The sequence below is a fragment of the Bidens hawaiensis genome, unplaced genomic scaffold, assembly GCF_021521415.1.
Source record: "Bidens hawaiensis isolate Kalapana, Puna unplaced genomic scaffold, B.hawaiensis_p1.1 tig00012953_1, whole genome shotgun sequence".
Lineage (NCBI taxonomy): Eukaryota > Viridiplantae > Streptophyta > Magnoliopsida > Asterales > Asteraceae > Bidens > Bidens hawaiensis.
The window spans coordinates 206237-227183 of NW_027492081.1; positions in this window are offsets into that span (position 1 = coordinate 206237).

Sequence of the window (20947 nt, forward strand, 5' to 3'; positions counted from 1 at the left end):
TTCTATACTATTTAGTACAAAATGATACCAATTATATAGTTGGGTAACCTATTAGAAATGATTTTATATGGTGTGTACTTGTGCGTTTGGTATACAAGATCTTGCTTCAAATCACATGATTCCTCACATTTCCAAAACTCTAGCCATGTTCATACTGACAGATATACACCAAATACAAGACTCTTAACCTTATCTTAACATTAGCATGACTTAAAAGTCAAATACTCCATTAAGTCCTTAAGAATGGAGGTTTGGGCTTGCATTAAAGGTTTGCTTACTCTGTTGATGTTTGGTTCTAGTTATCGCTGCAAACCTCGAGATACCAGTGCGACGAGGGATGAACAAAAATCTAGAGCTCTAATTCAAAATTCTCTCGACTCATCCCCTCCTCAGGAATTGCCAAACCATTTGACTCTTCAACCATTCCAATATAAAGGATTAGTTAATCAAATAATAGATAATAAATGGGTCGCCTTGAAAATAAATGAATTGCTAGTTGTAAAATATTATTCCCGTCAGACTTAAACCTAAAAAAATATAAATACATAAAAACAAATAAGAATAAGGGTTCGACCCATTTTTCTCCCTTTCAGCGAAGTAAATTAACCTAAGGTTAAGATAAATAAGGATTTTACACGACAATGCATGCTAAAGTTGAACATTAAAACTTCTTTTTTCTTACTCACAAGTAAGAAAAAAGGTCAAAAAAACATGTTATACATCCACAGTTTTGAAACCATTAAAGTCCATATCGGCCTTAAATGTGTTGTTCCCCCTATATTCACATTCTATACATGTATCCTTTTACTTAATTTTTTCTTCTATCTCTAGTTTAGGACGATTCAAAATCTGAGAGCACTTTATGTACATGATAGAATAGCGGTGAGATAGGCACATTCTTCAACCTGAAAAGGAACTAAAAGAAGTTAATAGTTAAGACCATGAGCACCCGAAGCCAAAGTTTAGAGGTCGTAAAAATAGACTCGTTGGCAAGTTGTGTTGTCAAAACTGATTCGGTTTAGAATATATAACTTTTAGTGTGGGTAAGGGTCGAGTTGGACCCTCACACAAACACTTTTTGTCTTTTTTATGGAATTTAAAATAAGGGTTAATAGGTCACTCAAGTATTCAACTTTTTTAAACTAGTTATATATGACTATCATATATGAAATATTCATCCATATATGTTTGTCATTTATACCAATATTAATCAAGAAAACATATCAAATGGCGACAATACCCTAAGATTTTTGAAAAATTAGCAATTTTAATCATCAAAGGTTGTACTGAATTTTTAAACTCTAGACATTCGTCATTTGACATGTTTTTTCTATCAAAATTGGTAGCATTGCATAAAACTTACAATAGTAATGCAACATTTTTATTGAAATCATTAGGATGGTTCATTTTATTTTCACCTACATATAAATAATATTCATCCACACATAACTCATATTTGCCGACCACATAAAAGATAGATTATAAAATAATTAAAATTATAAAAAAATATGATGTGTTCCTATATTAAGAATATTTTACAAGTTTAGGTTAATACTATTAATTGTATGTGATATCATGAACAAGGTTTGTTTGTTTAGGTTAATATTCTGATATGTGTAGGTAAATACAAATGGGTAGGCTATCACATGAAGTAAATTTGTATATGTGGGTTATTATTGTGATTTGTGTAGGTTAACATGAACTAGTTATGTGCATGTATATAAATATTGTGATCTTGTGTAGGTGATAACATGAACTAGTTTTTGTACGTGTAGGTTAATATTATGATTTGTGTAGGTATTTGTTTTTATGATGGTTAATATATTTATATTTTTTATAGTATGAGTATGATGGTTTTATTTTATGAATTGTTTAAAGATTAAGTCAAATTAAAAAATAAAAATAAATGTATAATCATTTGTAACTTAACATTAGTTAGTATTAATTACCAAAAGAAACTCCTAAACTTTTTACTAATATACTTCTACAATTAAATAATCCGAAATTAAAAAGAAACTTATGACTGGCCAGGATCTCTTCTCGCACTTCTCACACTAAAAACACTTCTGAAATGAACTCAATCCTATACGCACACATGTAGTTTGCGAGTTACAAATATGTAACTCCTAAGCTACGCATATGTACCTCGTATGAGATGTACATTTGTAGCTTCGTGAGCCACATATTTTTTTTTAATTTACAATACAAACAATATAATTAAAACAAAATGAAGAAAAAAAATTGATTGCTTGGCAATAGTTTTCTCGGTTCTCATGAACTATCCCGATATATGGTATGTATATGCCATAAACTCATAAAGATTCTGACGCAAACCATATATGTTGTATATTTTGGTTGGTCTATAACCCAAATCAATCAATTAAACGATAAAACAAACCTGGTAATCTTGTATGCGATTGTAGATGAAGAAATTGCAACCTGGATTATTCTCTGAATCGTGTAATCACTATCAGATAAACCTATTTGTGGGTTACACACAATGATTTATCGGATAAGATAGAGAATTTATGTAGATGGAATTGGATGTTGTTGATTCTATGTGATGATGAAGAACCAGAGAACAAGTAATCGTATTCTCTTTTCTATATTTGATCGATAGATAGTATGGCTATGAAAACCATCGGTTTATTAAAACCAATTACATGAGCCCAAGTAATAATCCATTACAAGCCCATTTAACTTTACAATTAAGTCCAAGTAGATAATTACTTAAGCGCAAATAATGTTAGTATTAAATTGAGCCCGCACTCCCGCGTCACCTAACTCATTTAATCTATAACGTTATTTCCTCGATTGACAAATTAATCCAATGGCACTAAAAACCAACAATCCTTCCCCATTTTAGTGATATCCATGATTAACTTAACCATCATCACAGAAACTCAAACACTATGCATAAATGAAAATGTCCTATGGATTGAATTTTCATCTTAGTATTTACACGTTACAAATATTAGAATATCTTGGGTGTCACTATGGATTGAACCCAAGTTATCCATTTTTAATACTTGTAGGTAAATACACATGCGTTTCAAATCCAAATTCCGCTTGACACTATATTTTACTAGCCTGTGTCCCAATCCTTTAAAGAAATATCAAAGCTCAAGTCTAAAGCTTCTTGAAATGACTAAACTTCATATTCTTATAGGCAGTTTATTATTCTCGCATCCACACTGCAAGTTATCAATGAACTATTAAGAAGCTATGCTTCAACCTACTTTATCTTGCGGTCCGAACACATACTTTGGGATGATTATATTAATGTGTTCCAATATCGTTATGACAAGCTTGCTACATTGAATTCAGCATCTAACGTTGTATTAGATGGGAATTGGGTGTCTTGATATAAGATATTAAAATGGACTTTAAACCCATCCCCATGATTGATATGTTCACGAGATATCTTCCTAACTATTTAGTTAGAACATCAGCTAAATTATACTCATAAATTATAAACTCAACAGATATCACATCTTGCATGATGAGCTCATGATCATGCTATGTATAATATATAAACGTTTAGACTTTCCATTATACATCTGACTATTACCCTTAGTCAGCACTATCCTAACTGATAGATTTTGGTAATATCGGTTTGACCATAATGGAATTTCATAATAACAGTTTCTTAGCCATTCAATCACTTTTATCAGTTGTTGTAATGCTAGAAACTCACGTTCCATTATTGAGTGATGCAAATTCATTCCTTAATTACCTAATAAATGAAACCTCCTCTAAATAGAGAATACACATCCACTTAGTTATATAACTTGTATCAGAATATTCCTTCTAAAACTGAAGTAAAATCTGAATAACACGAATATTCAAATTCAAAGATTCATGTCGAGAACCAGACATATAATCCTTTCGCCTAATATGAAACATTCTCATTTGGATAAAATCATAATGTGACTCCCGAGGAACATATTTATATCCATACTAAAGAAAGTAGCATGGACCAGATTCACAAAAACACAAATAATAATAATCTTTATAGAGTATGGAGTATCCACTGTACAGCCTGTGCAAAATCAAATATATATATATATATATATATATATATATATATATATATATTTATATAATATCATAATGCATGCATCATTATAATAATTCATACTCATATATATAGCCAATATAGGGATGTAACAATGTATCATAGCATGATATTGATTAATGCTAATTCACAAAACGTACTGGGTTCTGCTTCTATATTTTGAGATTGTTTCGTACTTTCAGATATTAATACTTTCACACAATAATATCCAGTGAACATATTCTTTTCCATGGGCAAAATATGCGTATCATATATTTCAAGAGAATTCCACATATATACCCATGAATTCATCCTTTTATTGAGAGAACAAAATATATATGTATATCAATATAACATATATATTTTCTCCATTAGCATAGTCATTCACAAAACAAAAAACAGATTTCTTTTCTCCTTTATGTGAATGAATGAAAGTAGAAAAGGAAAATAAATTACCCCCTTCATGTGCAGAGCAAATTTCCGGTTGTTATATTATATAATATTTATATCTCCCATAATATGTCATGCGCAGGTACTAATTAATTAATGATAAATCTTCACCCACATTTCACAAACTAACATTCCAATATTCTTGAAAGTCAAATCTGTTCTTACGATGTAAACCCCACGCCTCCATATCACAAACTAATATTCCAGACAAAACGGTTCTTTACTAAATCCACCGATTTGTGAATTAGGGTTTCTATAGAACTTTTAATTGAACCACAGACCACTCGAAAATAAAACATTACCAGAACTTGCAATTAGAATTAACCCAATAGGTTTATCTTTGTTGTATATTTTGGTTGGTCTATAACCCAAATCAATCAATTAAACGAATAAACAAATCTGGTAATCTTGTATGCGATTGTAGATGAACAAATTGCAACCTGGATTATTCTCTGAATCGTGTAATCACTATCAGATAAACCTATTTATGGGTTACACACAATGATTTATCGGATAAGACAGAGAATTTCTGTAGATGGAATTGGATATTGTTGATTCTATGTGATGATGAAGAACAAGTAACAGTATTCTCTTTTCTATATTTGATCGAAGTATAGTATGGCTATGAAAACCATTGGTTTATTAAAACCAATTACATGAGCCCAAGTAATAATCCATTACAAGCCCATTTAACTTTACAATTAAGTCCAAGTAGATAATTACTTAAGCCCAAATAACGTTAGTATTAAATTGAGCCCGCACTCCCGCGTCACCAAACTCGTTTAATCTCTAACGTTATTTCCTCGATCGAAAAATTAATCCAATAGCACTAAAATAACCAACAATATATGTGGTATAAATCTTGTTCGGAATTCGGTAACTTGTTTATCCGACTGCAACTTCATAAATGGCATTTTGCATAGCCTAATTGAAACCAAAAGGGGGTAAAAAAAATGAGAACATGGGCTTACATTTTGGACAAATTACAGAATATACAACATCCCATATTCTTCTGGCTGATGGTACTGTGTAACCTATGTACTGTTCGGGATTCAGTTGCAAATTTACATATGTCATATCATCGGCAGATTAAAGAATTTCAATCGATATTAAAGAGTTATTAAATGCAGCAAACTTATATATACCCAAAAAATATAAAAGTGATGTAGGGAATGATCAATGACCATTATCAGTTTCATCGTCACATGGATTATCCATTACTGTCAAGTCTAAATGTTTTAGCATCTATAGTACGATCAACAGCGGTCTCTGGGTTTCCCTCCTGACATATAAGATCATCTTTTGGACATTTGCCTACACTGCAATGAATCAATATGCACATACCATCATCAGGCCAAAAGGGGCAATCAGACCATAGCATAACCGGTCCCAAATGAAACCACAAAGATCATAACTACTCAAATAACACGAGCCCACATATTTTGAAAATAATAAAAACATATTTATTCCTTCATTATCGGCCCAGCTGTTTGAAACTGAAATCATCTTTAGTATAAACTATACCTTATAATACTGGAAGAAAGGAGTAGCAACTAGTTCTTGCAACAAAGGGTGTAAGCTCCATTAACACTATTAACAGTCTCAATGAATCAATATGCACATACCATCATCAGGCCAAAAGGGGCAATCAGACCATAGCATAACCGGTCCCAAATGAAACCACAAAGATCATAACTACTCAAATAACACGAGCCCACATATTTTGAAAATAATAAAAACATATTTATTCCTTCATTATCGGCCCAGCTGTTTGAAACTGAAATCATCTTTGGTATAAACTATACCTTATAATACTGGAAGAAAGGAGTAGCAACTAGTTCTTGCAACAAAGGGTGTAAGCTCCATTAACACTATTAACAGTCTCAAAATCACAACAGTCCTCAACAACGCCTGCATAGTTACGAGAATCCTGCTCAATGAACACCTGAGGAAAAGATAAAATTATTATTTCTTATCCAAATCAAACTCAAAACTAGATTCCAACTATCTCTAAATATCCTCAAATTCACCAGAAACCTAACTCACAAATCAAAATATTGATATCTTGCAGTTACATCTAACTAGACTTGTACACATGTTCTTGTTATAATAACTGAACACACTGTCACTTGCATATGAAAGATAATGAACAATCAAGTTGATTATATATTTCTATTTCAAAAGGAAATGTCACATACGAAAGTAAAAGTAGCATCTTGGTACATTACACTGTGTCGGATACTACACATATATACAACCTAATTGACGGTTAATCAGTAGTTAATATCATTTAAACCATCAATAATTCTAGATAATCACTATAAAGTATTATAATAATACTAGGTTTTATCCCCCGTATTACAGGGGCTGCTTTACATTTTTTGTTTTTTAATATTTATGTTTTGGATTTAAAATTTTTTTTATTGTAACGGGGTTGTTTTACATTTTTCGTTTTTTAATATTTATTTTTTAGATTTTAAATTTCTTTATTTTAAGAAAGTTAATAATATACTTAGGCCATTTTTGGGATTCCTAATTTGCACCTCATTTTGACTTATATAATTGTTTTTGATAAGTTACTCCCTCCTAATTTATCAAAACATCTTTTTTCCTTCTTTAAAAACTTAAAAAAGCCACATTACCTAATACCTTTTTAACTTATAAAAGTTAACAAGTTACAAGAAGGAAAAAATAAGGAATCCCAAACACCCCATTAGGGTTTGATAACGAAATGGTTTCACAAATAAATGATATGTTATAACTCGTTTAAAAGCTATCTGGATTTGGTTACCCATGACCCGCTTATTTTTTTAATATAAAATTGTTTCTTAATAATAAATAATATTTTTTTAGTATATCCCTATTTTATAGGATTTTCATATCAAATATTTGGTAAGATTAAGTTTTAATCTAATGAGATGTTATAACCCGTTTAAGAGCTATGACTCATACCCGTGAATTCGGGTCAAATTCATAAAAAGCCTCCATTTACAAATAAAGCAATGAGGTGACTTGAGAGAATTTAGGGAGCAACCAGAGAGCTTTTAAAGTTTAGTTTATATCTACCTATATAATAAACTAGATTTTATCCCCCGTATTATGGGAGTTGTTTTACATTATTCGTTTTTAATATTTACATATGTATATTTGGATTTTAATTTTATTTATTGTAAGAAAGTTAATAATTAATATACTTGAGGTTTGATGATTAAATGACTTCATAAATAAATGATATGTTATATTTCGGTTTAAAAGTTATCTGGGTTTGGTGATACCCATTGCCCGTTTATTTTCTTTATTATAAAATTGTTTCTTAATTATAAAGATATTTCGTTTTTTAAATAAATAAGATATTAATTTTTAGTATATCCATATTTTATAGAATTTTCATATCAAAATATTTGATTAGATTAATTTTTAATATAATGAGATATTATAACCTGTTTAAAAGCTATCTGGGTTTGGTGAGACATTTACCCATGTATTCGGGTCAAATGCGTGAGAAGCCTTCATTTACAAATAAAACAATCTGATAGCTTGAGAGAATGATTGTTTTACATTTTTCGTTTTTTAATATTTATTTTTTGGATTGTAATTTTCTTTATTGTAAGAAAGTTAATAATATACTTAGGGTTTGATGATGAAAGGGTTTCATAAATAAATGATATGTTATAGCCCGTTTAAAAGCTATCTGGATTTGGTGACCCATGACCCACTTATGTTTTTTACTATAAAATTGTTTATTAATTATAAATAATATCTTTTTCTTTTTAAATTGGATATTAAATTTTAGTATATCCCTATTTTATAGGATTTTCATATCAAATAATAGGTAAGATTAATTTTTAATTTAATGAGATGTTATAACCCGTTTAAGAGCTATTTGGTTTTGGTAAGACCCATACACATGAATTTGGGTTAAATCAATGAGAGACCTCCATTTAAAAATCAAGCAATCTGGTGGCTTCCATAAAAGGAGGAAGCGACCACATCGTGACACGTAGGATTTTAGGGGCTTCGTTTATATATATATATATATTATAGATGAAGATCATTTTAGCCACTTGTCATCACCCTATTTACTTTACTATCGTGTCAAATGAAAGTTCCTGGTTTTAGAATTCCTTCCTTAGGAAGCTTTATCAAGAAATCTTACACTGAAAGCTTTCTATGTTATCTAGGGTTTGAAAAACAATACCTGCATTCTCTTTCTCCTCTTCAACCACACCACAGCACAGATCTCTTCGTGATTCAAGGCTCAACATTCATACTCGCTCTTCTCAACGTCATCATCTTCAATCTTCGGTCGTCTTCATCACACCGTTGCCAGTAAGAAGCTAACCAGTCCAGCAACCAATTTTCTGGTTGAAATAACTCGACTACAATGGTCACGGTTTTCGATTTCCGGTCGAGATAAGGCTAGTTATTTCCGTTTTGGCTGTTGCTTTTGTTAATCGAAGTTAGATTTAGATACTTAAGCACCTATTTCTTCGTTTTAGTTTTAGGGCTTCTTCTTCTTTGTTGGTTTCGACGAGTTCGTGAGGCAGAATAGTACACCAGCCAGATTCCTATCGACGTTGACGATTGAAAATGGTGAATAACTTTGACTTTTGTTTATTTCAAGTTCTGGTTTGATTTATTATCTTTGAAGTTGTTAATATTATTGTGATTATTTTGATATTGTTTAGTGGCATGTATTAGCAGTTAACTTTATGCTTTTGCCTTTTGATATCAGAAATAACCTTCACTGATCTTAATTTATCAACATATGGCAATCTTTTTAAGTATGTTAACTAAAAGTCAAAAGAAGCATCCATACCTACTAATTATTTACAGACCAAAAATGTTGTGATTCATCATGTATAATTGAAGGTTTAATTTATTTCTTTTTTGAGTAAAATGATTTGAGACTGGATTGATAAAGGTAGTTCATTGAGTACATTAGGGACATCAAATAACCAAATCAGTTTCTCTTTAGGGCCATCTTCTTCTTCATCAAGATTCTTGCCCCAAATAGCCAAAAGAGAATGAAATGCACAAATCCTCATTTGGTAGCATGAAAAGCAGCAGGGATTGTGATTTGAAGATGCCACAGGTACATTCTTGATTTAATAATGCTTCTTTATAATCTGCATTAGTTTTTTAATTATGTAATTATATTGTTCTTTAGTTTCCTGCAAATTTTGTTTGTAGAATGGAGAGATTGGAACTAATACTCCTAATTTGGTTTATCATATGAGCCAATATTGATAATCGTCTTTTGAGATGTAATATTGATAATTATTTGTATTTTCAACAAGAATCAATGATTCCTTGGAAAACGCTTGCAAAAAGAGGATTCGCCAGACAGCCATGGAGCGTTGTACAAACGGATACTGAGATTTCATTTGTAATCTTGAGATATATATGATCAGTTTCATGTAAAATTGATATTAATTTGCTATCATTTTGGCATCAATTTCAGGAGAGAACTCGAATCAGTGAAAGAATCAAGAGGTTTCCTTACGGGCAAGTGTCACTGTTGGTACCCTTATTTTGTAAGCGACTTTGTTTTTCCCTTTTTCTTTTCTTTTTTTGCAAAATTATCCTTCACTGTTATAATCTATATCACTTCTTTTTTGTCAATGATTGCTATCATGATTATGCAAAATCATTTTCAATCTTGATTTGCGTTAATCAAAACCTATATGGTGGAAATTAAGACTATTTTTCTTTCTATAAATACTTATAAGAAAATAATTAGAAGCTACAATAGATTGAGGATGTTATCTGATGCTAGGGGTAATTTGGTCATACTGGAAATTGTGGTAACCGTGACTTTTTAGTAAATTTTAGTTTCTTCTGAATCAAAGTTGAATTTTGGAGCTATTTTGACTTTTTTAGGCAATATTAATCAAGTCAAAAGGCTTGAAGGATTATACCGAACACAAACATGTAACATGAACAATTTTTTGTTTATATCAACCTTGTATAAATTTTAATTGCTTGATCAATATATGTTATCTTCATTTTTTATTTAATTATATACGTATGTGTTTCTTAGTATAGATTATTAAACCAGGAGTTTATGATCATCCAATAGTATAACATAAAACCATAAACCATCTAGTAATTAAGCTAACTCACAAAAATGATCATCTGCAGGTTTTGGAGTCTGGTACAAAAACATAGGCAACATGCCAAGAAGGAAAGCTTTTTGAACGCGTGGGGTCGGTCTAGTTCCGTTACTATTATTATTTTGTTATGGATCTGGGTGTTATTTACCACATTGAATCCTGATTTCATTTCAGGAATAGGCTAATTGTTGAAGCCGTTTTTGAAGCCCTTTTTTATAAATTATTAGCTTTTAAACTAATATGGAGAAACATGATCACTTTGTAATGTCATTTTAGCCTTTCATATGCATTCTTCGTACTAAGAAGTTGACTTTCATTTGAACATTTTGTAACATTTTTTTAATGTAATTGTTTACCTTCAACTGTGTGTGCATATGTAAGTTATTTGATTACATATTTATTTGATTTTTAAAATTTCAGTTATTATATTTTAATATGTTTTTTATATGTTTAAAAAATGATTTAGAACCCGTGTGTCACACGAGTTATATACACTAGTATATTATAGATATAGATAGATAAGATAATACTAACTAATGAAGTTTATAACAGCATAGAGGAATAATAACGGAGGAAAGAGTTATTATTCGGGTAATGCCGCCATTTATGACAATAGCTCACCACCATATGGTCTTGTTCTTATTTTGATCATCATTGCTATGATTCTTGCTTTTGATCTTTGCCTCCGTTATCAGCTTCGGTTACAACTCACCAATTTAACCATTCGTCAAACGTAAAAAAGAAGTCTGCAACTGCAAGAACCCCAACTTTACGTTTTGATTTTAAAGATCGGATTAAAACAAAGAGATTAAAGTTTGACATGCATCAAAAATATAGAAATCAGAGGCAATTAACTTTCATTCTTTCAAAATATACTTACAATTTTTGGTTCCTCAACTTCATGTTAACAAAGAAATTAGAGATTAAAGTTTGACATGCATCAAAAATATATAAATTAGGGGTAATTAACTTTTTTTTTGTAAATTTTAGTTACTAATGTGCCTCATATTCAAAACTAACTTCCACATGACCTTTTTTTCACTCGTTGATACTTGTCCAAGAAAATTACATAATAAAAACGAGTCTTTTATTCTCATTAATTTGAGTATGATATTGCAATATTTTTTTAGTTTAAAAAAGTTAACATGTTACGCAATTACCGTTTAGAACCGGTAGCAGGTCGAGTCAGGCGAGCTTGAGTCATTTGTAAAAGTTGATTAGGTTCGGAACAAGCCCTTACAAAAAAAATGGTTAATTTGGTCAGGTTCGAGTAGAAAGGGGCCAAGTCAGAACGTTGTCGAGTCGGAACGGGTTTGGGGCCAAAATGAGCTGGTTTAAAAGAATGATTTATTTGAAATCATTGTATATATCAGGTTTGCTTCTTGATTTTCGTCACCGGTTACGCAAATGCCGCTGTTTACATGTACCGGGGCCGATAAACGTGTGTCTAGCACCAAGTAACGCGCATAACCCAGTCTTGATAAGCGCTCAACCCAGCGCTCTGCACCGGTAATCAGCATGAATTACACACGTGTTGTTGGTTAAGCAAGTTTTAATGTCAGTACGTGCATCCTGGTCCGGTTACGTATGTTTCAATCTTCGATTACACTCAACTTGCTTTGCACGAGTTACATGTCCAATTTCGGGCTACGAATACACTGCCATCAGGTGACGCATCTACCGACACAGACTATGTGTTCAATGTCAAGTTGCGTGCGCATAGCGCGAGCACCCATCTAGTAAATATAATAATACCGGCATTAATCGAAAATATAATACCGGCTTATTTCGCCGTACCGGTTTTAGTAAAAGGTAAACTTTATTGTTTAGATGTTAGACCAAAGGCTTTTAGCAACTCATTACCTATGATTAATGATTTTAATTTACCGGCTTTCATGTATCATCGAATAAATCAGTTTTAACCTAGCAACTTTTACTATACCACGAAATTATGTACTCTTGGATTATCTTTTGGCTTGAAGTTGTATTTATATGGAATTTTAGGGTTAACTAGTCAATCCAATTGAACCGCCCAGTACAATCGGTTGTATCATTTCTGAGTCCAACCGGTAACATTCAAAAACCAATTTTTAAATGTGTGACGGTTCGAAGTACGCTTAGTCAAATTAGATTTTAATGAAAACAAAAAACTTTTAAAAAAACATGTTATTTCACACGTCATTTCTACCCACTTGAACTCAATTTAACCTAGCTTTACCCATTATCTAACTAAACCAACTAAAATGAATTTGTAGCACCTCACAATATTCCTCCTTAGTCCTTGCTATCTTTGGGAACGTGTTATTCTCACAAGCTAGGTACAATAGCAAGAGCAACTTGTAAATGCATTGAGCCTGAAATTCAACTGAAAATGCATGCTTTAGTTGCTGAAATTTAGTGTGTTTGAGAGTATACGAAATCCCTCAAACTCTTATCCAAATGCAAACATCTTTATCCAAGCTTAGTGTAATACTATCCAAACGTCGGTATCCAAATGTGCCTAGTAAGATATCATAAGGTATAATCACACCCCAAGAATATTTTTTATTTTTTGTTGGACTATATGGTGGTAACTCTGGCATTTGCATATTAACTAGACTAAAATGTCTACAAATCGAGCGTTAGGAGTAGAGGGCGACAAGTAGTGGAAACTGCACACCAACAGTGGCGACTTAACTTTTTTCATTTTCTTTGTTTATACTTTAAGCTGTAAATCATATACTACCTCCAAATTTTACATTTTTCATCCATATGTTATAACTCAACTTAATCATGAAATAAAATTTCCATTATGCGATCATGGTTGAGAATTTGACAAGACTTTTCATGACCTCTTTGCCATGGAATAGAATTCATGCATTAGTTTCTCACGTCTTCGAACGTCTCAACAAAATGGCAAATCAAAACTTATAATTCAGATGCTTAATAATGCCATTCAAACCCTGTTTCTTTTTTCAAGTTCATGTTCCTCCTTGATAATGGTTGAAGCTCTTCATATGACAACACAACTTCTTGACATTCTTTCATCCACCTACGTATGCAAACATACCTTTGACCAAGTTATTCAATAAACCATATCTTTACTCACAACTTCGCATATTTTAACACACTTGGTGCACATTATACTTGATTAGCTATATAAATATTTAGGGGATAACATGATAGTATTCCTAGTTGTAGGCCTTGTTAGTCACATAAAACTGCTTGTTTTACTGAATTGATTAGCAAATAAAGTGTCATGACTAGCCATTACTCTTAGTAGTAGGCCTTGTTGGCCAAGTAAAACTGCTTGTTTTACTGGGTTGATTAGAATGAACATAAATGAAAATATTTGAAAGAAAAAAGTTGAATGTTAAAATCATCAAGAAGATATGTTTGGTCAAGTGATGACTTACATCAAATAATGCTTATGAAATATGCTAGTTATATGTATTCTAGCTTTAGCTGTCGTATTTTCTAAAAAGTATTTTCAGATAATCATACATGAAGGATAATATTTTTAGCAAGGATAGTATATGTTGCCGAAAGGACCATTCCTTAGGTGACGTTAAGACCTTCTGGCTATATATGACAAAAATGCTATACTATTTCAGAAGAGAAGAGATTATAATTATCATATTTTAAAAACGTTTTGTAGTGACAAAAATGGTGTTTTAAGTCCCTATTTTTAACTTGTGTTTTATTCAACTTTTGAGTTAATTATTTAAATGAAAAATGTTTTTCATTGCGTAAAATAAATAAACATATATCTGTTGGAATTATATACCGGTTCGGGTAAGTCAATACGACCAACTGGGTTATGACCCGCGAGAGTTACACCGTGAGGTAACGAACTACAAACCCGCTTAAGTTAGTTAACCGGGTTAGACACTTTAATTAAATAAAATTACATGGGACGGGCTTTGAAGCAAGACATAGACTTATTGGCCCATTAGGTTTATAATTACTTAGATTAGTTAAACCAAGTTAAGGGGTTATATAAATATGGGATATTTTTTAACCTTAACCTGAATCTAATCAACAAGTCCATCTCTTTCCTTCTCCACCCTAGCCACCGCCGGTCAACACCACCACCGCCATTGCTCCGTTGCCGCCCCTGCCAGTCGTCATTGCTGCCACTGCCAGTCGCCGCCACTGCCCGTCACCTCTGCCGACCACCACTGTCCGCAGCCGACTGCTGCTGTCCGCCGCCGTCCGTAACCGCACACCACCGCCGCTACCGGGTTGCCACCGTGCACCGCCACCGTTGGTTGTTGATCTCGTTGTGTCACTTAGCTCGGTTCGTTAGCCTTCGGTGTCTCAACCGGTTATTTATTAACCGAGGTAAACTTAAATATATTGTTAGTTTATAATTATATATTTAGTGTTTGACTCGTACTCGTATTGTCTGTAACCAGATCCTGTCGGGTTTAGTTTTTGTGCTTATTAATTGTGTACTTTCCGCTGCGTATAATTATTAATTAATGAGATTAATTATTATTTATCACGTTTATTGAACCGGTTTTAATAAACAAAATTTTAACTGATCACCACTGAAACCCAACAGTGGTATTAGAGCCTTGGTTATAACATACGAGTCGAATCCGGTATTTTCACCGGTTCTACATCATAAACTTCAAGGTAGTTGACATTTTTTTATCTAGATAAAATATTAGGGCAATTCTAGTTTGGTCAAAATTTTATTTATTTTATTTGACGAAAATATTGCCCTACTTATTTTTCGTTGAATATGTAAATCTGGCCAGACCTTGTTTTTTGGTTGAATGATTTTTTATTTTGCCCATATAGATGGTTCAAAAGTTGTATTTAGTTTTCGGTTTTAGTTTATGGTTTTTGGCCACCTTGATGGTTCAAAATTGTAATAGATAGGGTTTAGTTTTTCATTACTTGTATTAGTGTAATTTTGTAATGAAGAAGACCCGAAGGAAAACCGAAGACGAGCTCATGGAGTTCTTGAAGTCACTGGGAGTTACCAAAGATGACGGGATGTACCAAGAGTTCATCCTTATGGTTGTTTTGTGTTGTGAGCCCTTGACCCGATTGATCTTGCTAATAGGCTCTAGCAAGATCAATCACTAATCTTGGCCATTTAAGATTTACATATTCTTATTTGCTATTATGGTTGTTTGCTTAATTATAATAGGTTATAATACCACCAACCTAATACCAAATATTTTAAAATAAATTAACCAATCATGTTTGCAAATTTAAACTAAATTTATTTTTTCATGACTAATAACTTAATAGGTAAAACTATTAACTTTAAAATTGGTTAGTATTATCACGACAAACTTAGTTTTAATGGGTTATATAAAACTAAGTGTCCTGAGAGATGAAAGGGTTCATCAAATTGTCTCGATCAATAAAGTAAAACTGGACTTTTACTCTATTCGGTAATATTTAAAATTAATCCCAATTTAAATCAATAGTCTATGTCATTCTACTATAAGTCACACTTGAGGCATACTGCGAAACTTCAAGTGTTTGGAGCTACAGCACGGCACTTGATTTCTAGCCTATCCCTTCAAGGTAAAAGGGTTTCGTCGACACATCCGGCCCTTTCACAAGTGACTATAGTAGGGCGGCTATTACTTTATTCTCCTGTTACGTGCTACAGCTGTCTGGAGACTAAGGTGGGCATAGATGAGGCTAAACGTATCTACTTAGGCAAATGCTGTCTTAATAGGCCTCATAAACGAGAGTTGTGCTCCATTCACAACTGGCAATCGTTGTCTGTCTGCCTAACCACTTACTAATGTTGTGTGCTACAGCTGTCATTAGTATCTGGAAGCCAGATTCTCAAGTTCCTATTTACTAATGTTATTGGGTCATTAATAATAGGATTAAATCATCGAAAATACTAATTAAAATTTACTTTTGCTTATTTAAATAGATGTCTATTAATAATAACTCCTCATTCACTCTCAAGGCTATTCTTGAGAAAGAAAAGTTGAATGGCACCAACTTTCTTGAGTGACACCGCAACTTGGGACTTGTTTTCAAGATGGCAAACAAGCACTATGTTCTTGATAGACCTGTTCCAACTGAGCCTGAAAACAATACTGCTGATGCCAAAAGGGTTCTTGACAAACATATGGACGACTCTACTGAAGTTGTCTATATCATGCTAGCCACCATGTCTTATGAGCTTGCTAAAGGCTTGGAAGATTTTGGTGCCTATGAGATGCTTGAACAACTCAAGGGCATCATCCAGAAACAATCCCGTCAAGAACGCCATGACATCATGAAGCAGCTCATCAGCTACAGAATGGAACAGGGATCACCTGTAAGTGCGCATGTCATCAAGATGAAAGGGTACATCGATAATTAAGGAAACTTGATTATCCCCTGTCAGATAAAATGGCAGCGGATTTCATCCTAAACTCTCTTCCTAGCTCTTACGACCAGTTCGTAATGAATTTCAATATGAATGGCTGGGTGAAGACAGTGCCGGAGCTTCATGGAATGCTCAAGAAAATTCCCGTTAAAAACAATCAAGTTCTTATGGTTCAATCTGCTGGTGTCGTCAAGCCTAAACTCAAGAACCGGGGTCATAAGGGTAAAGGCAAGAAGAAGGTTACTGTTGCTGCTAGGTCTGCCACCAACATTAACAAGGGTGTTGCAAAGGTACCACCGCTGCCTCCTAAGGAGCGCCAGTGCTACAAGTGCAACAAAATGGGACACTGGAAGCGTAACTGTCCCGACTACCTTGCTGAGCTGAAAAGGCAGAGGACCAATGGTGAAAGCTCCTCTAAAGGTATTTCCATTTACGTTATTGAACTTTTCACTGTCTCAAGCAACACATGGGTATTTGATACCAGATGTGGTTACCACATCATTAATGTCTTGCAGGATCTTGAAAACTGGAAGAAGTTGAAACAAGGCAGCATGGAACTCATCGTTGGTGATGGGAAGAGAACCCCAGTTCTTGCAACTGGCACATATTGTTTTGCTTGTCCATCTGGCCTTGTAGTTACTTTGAATAACTGTTTGTTTGCACCTGGTTTGACCAGAAACATTATTTCAGTTTCTTTGCTATTTGAACAAGTAAGTACGCTTTTAATGGTATTTTTATTTCTACCTACTTGAATTATATCTTTTATTTTGAGGCTAAACCTCGAAATGGTATTTATGAGATTGATGTTCAAATAAACAATAATGTATATAATCTTTCTAAACGTATCAGATCTGACATCAATGATACATTTCTATGGCATTGCCGACTTGGCCACATAAGCAAGGCACGAGTTAAGAGACTCCAATCCGAAGGGATTATTGAATCCACAGGACCAGACTCTTTTGAAAACTGCGAATCCTACTTAGCTGGCAAACTCGCCAAATGCTCATTCACTCATCAGAATGAACGAGAAAAGGATCTGCTAAGAATCATGCATACTGATGTATGCGGTCCTTTCAGAACCATGTCTAGGAATCATGAAAGATACTTCGCTTCATTTATTGACGATTACAGTCGATATGCTTCTGTGTATCTTATGAAACACAAGCATGAAACTTTTGAAAAGTTCAAAGAGTTTCAAAACGAAGTGGAAAACCAACTCGCGAAAACTATTAAAATGCTTCGATCAGATCGAGGTGGAGAGTATCTCAGCTCAGAATTTATACATCATCTAAAAGAGCGTGGAATTATTTCACAGCTCACTCCACCCGGCATACCCCAACATAATGGTGTGTGCAATAGGAGAAATCGAACCCTGCTAAACATGGTCTGATCAATGATGTGTAGAACTATCTTGCCTCACTCCTTTTGGAGCTTTGCCCTTTTGACCGCCGCCCACATTGTCAATCTGGCTCTAACTAAAAGGTAAGCAAAACCCCATCTGAGATATGGCATGGGCGTAAACCCAATTTGTGTTTCCTTAGAGTATGGGGATGTGATGCTTATGTCACTAGTGATTCTGATGATAAGCTCGATCCTCGCGGCGTAAAGGTTGTTTTCGTCGGATACTATAACCAAAGCGGATATTATTTCTTCCATCCTGATATAAATGTGATTTCAATCAAAAGGAAGGGCCACTTTCTCGAGAAGGAAATTCTCGATCGAGGAACTGGAGATAATATTGTCGATCTTGAAGAAATTCAAGAACCACAAACAAACGCAGAGGAAGTTGAAACATTTGATCAACAAGTTGTTGTTGCTGATACACCGAACATGAACACAAGCGTTCGCAGAAGTAATAGGACTCGCGTACCGAATTCTAAATACCTATGGCATCTAGATGGTCCCAAAGTCCTCTTAGTAGCCGAGTCATGCGACGAACCTGCTAATTACAAATATGTTGTCTTAGATTCAGAATCTGAGAATTGCAAGATGCCATGAACGCCGAGATGCAATCTATGCGTAACAATCAAGTCTAGAACTTGGTTGAGCTACCCCCCCTCCCGAGTGTCGGGCTGTAGAGAGCAAGTGGATCTTCAAGAAGAAAACAAACATGCATGGAAATGTACAAACTTATAAAGCACGGCTAGTCGCGAAAGGTTTTACTCAAAATCTAGCTATTGACTATGATGAAACCTTCTCGCCCGTTGCTATGACTAAGTCGATAAGGATATTACTTGCCATAGCCGCATACTATGACTACGAGATATGGAAAATGGATGTCAAAATTGCTTTTCTTAATGGACATCTTTCTGAAGATGTCTATATGGTTCAGCCTGAAGGTTTTGTCGATCCTAAATATCCTAACAGGGTATGCAAACTGAATAAGTCCATTTATGGACTTAAACAGGCATCTCACAGCTGGAATTTTCATTTTGATGAGAAAATCAAAGAGTTTGGTTTTATCAAAAATGAAGATGAGCCTTGTGTTTATAGAAAGGCTAGTGGGAGCACTATATCATTCCTCATCCTGTATGTGGATGATATATTGATCATTGGAAACAACATTCCTATGCGTAAGAAAGTTAAGAACTGGTTGGGACCTTGTTTCGCAATAAAAGATCTTAGTGAAGCTGCTTATATTCTAGGAATCAAGATCTACCGAGATAGGTCTAAGCGGCTTCTAGGGCTGAGTCAAAGGACATAAATAGACAAAGTAATGGCACGCTTTTCAATGGATAACTCCAAGAAAGGAGCTCTTCCCATGGCTAAAGGAACCGTGTTGAACAAATCGCAATCTCCGGCACCAGACATTGAAACTAAGCACATGCAAGCAATTCCATATGATTCAGCGATTGGTTCTATCATGTATGCAATGCTATGTACTAGACCTGACGTCTCGTATGCGCTGACATGACTAGTTGTTTTCAGCAGAACCTTGGCATGGCCAACTGGACTGCTGTAAAGAACATTCTAAGGTACCTGAAAAGGACCAAGGACATGTTATTAGTGTTTGGAAGAGTGGAAGAAGAGCTCACTGTAAGGTGTTACACTGATGCTAGCTTCCAGAATGACCGAGATGTTTCTCGCTCACAATCTGCTTGGATGAAGAAATTCATAGCCCACCTCGATCTGGTTCCAAGATTTCGGAAACTGATCGACTTAATCTATGATAACACATGTGCTATTGCTCAGGCCAAAGAGCCCAGGTCTCATCACAGAGCCAAGCACATTCTATTAAGCACATTCCATCTCATTCGGGAAATAATGGAACGAGGAGACATCATATTAAGCAAAGTAGACACAGATCAAAACCTAGCTGACCCGTTCACTAAACCGATGACTCAGGACAAGCATGATGTCACACCCCAACCTAAGGCGGAAATGTCGGGGCGTGATCCGATTGCTCACAGCTCGAAGATACTATCATAATATAAAAGTGACAATATCTAATTAATTATTTTATTCCAAGAATACACATAATATCCAAATACAACAAAATATTCCAAATAAATAAATATCACAAATTTAGATTCATGTTTGTCTTCATTAAAACCCTAAGGTCTTCCTAAGTGTCCATACTTCAACTTCAAGCAACCTGCATATGCATAGAAAACAGAGTTTGTCAACAACACATGTTGAGTGAGTTTACCACCAGTTTTGCAATACAATAATGTTAATATAATAAATAAGAAAATTAAGCAAAATGTAATAAATGCGGTAATGAAATCAAACCATGAGCAAATAAGTTGTCAATTAAACCATTGCCAAGCGAATCGGGTGCCGGTAAATCAATCATGAGCAAATAATAATAATAAGACCGTTGCCAAGAGAATCGGGCGTTGGTTAATGAGAACCCTCCACAAGGGGATATGCTAAACGAATGCATCATAGACAAGTAAGCACATAGCAAGTATATTTGATTAATCACACACAATTACACGTTTGCTATTTTTGATACATATATAGTATGATAAACGCATATGT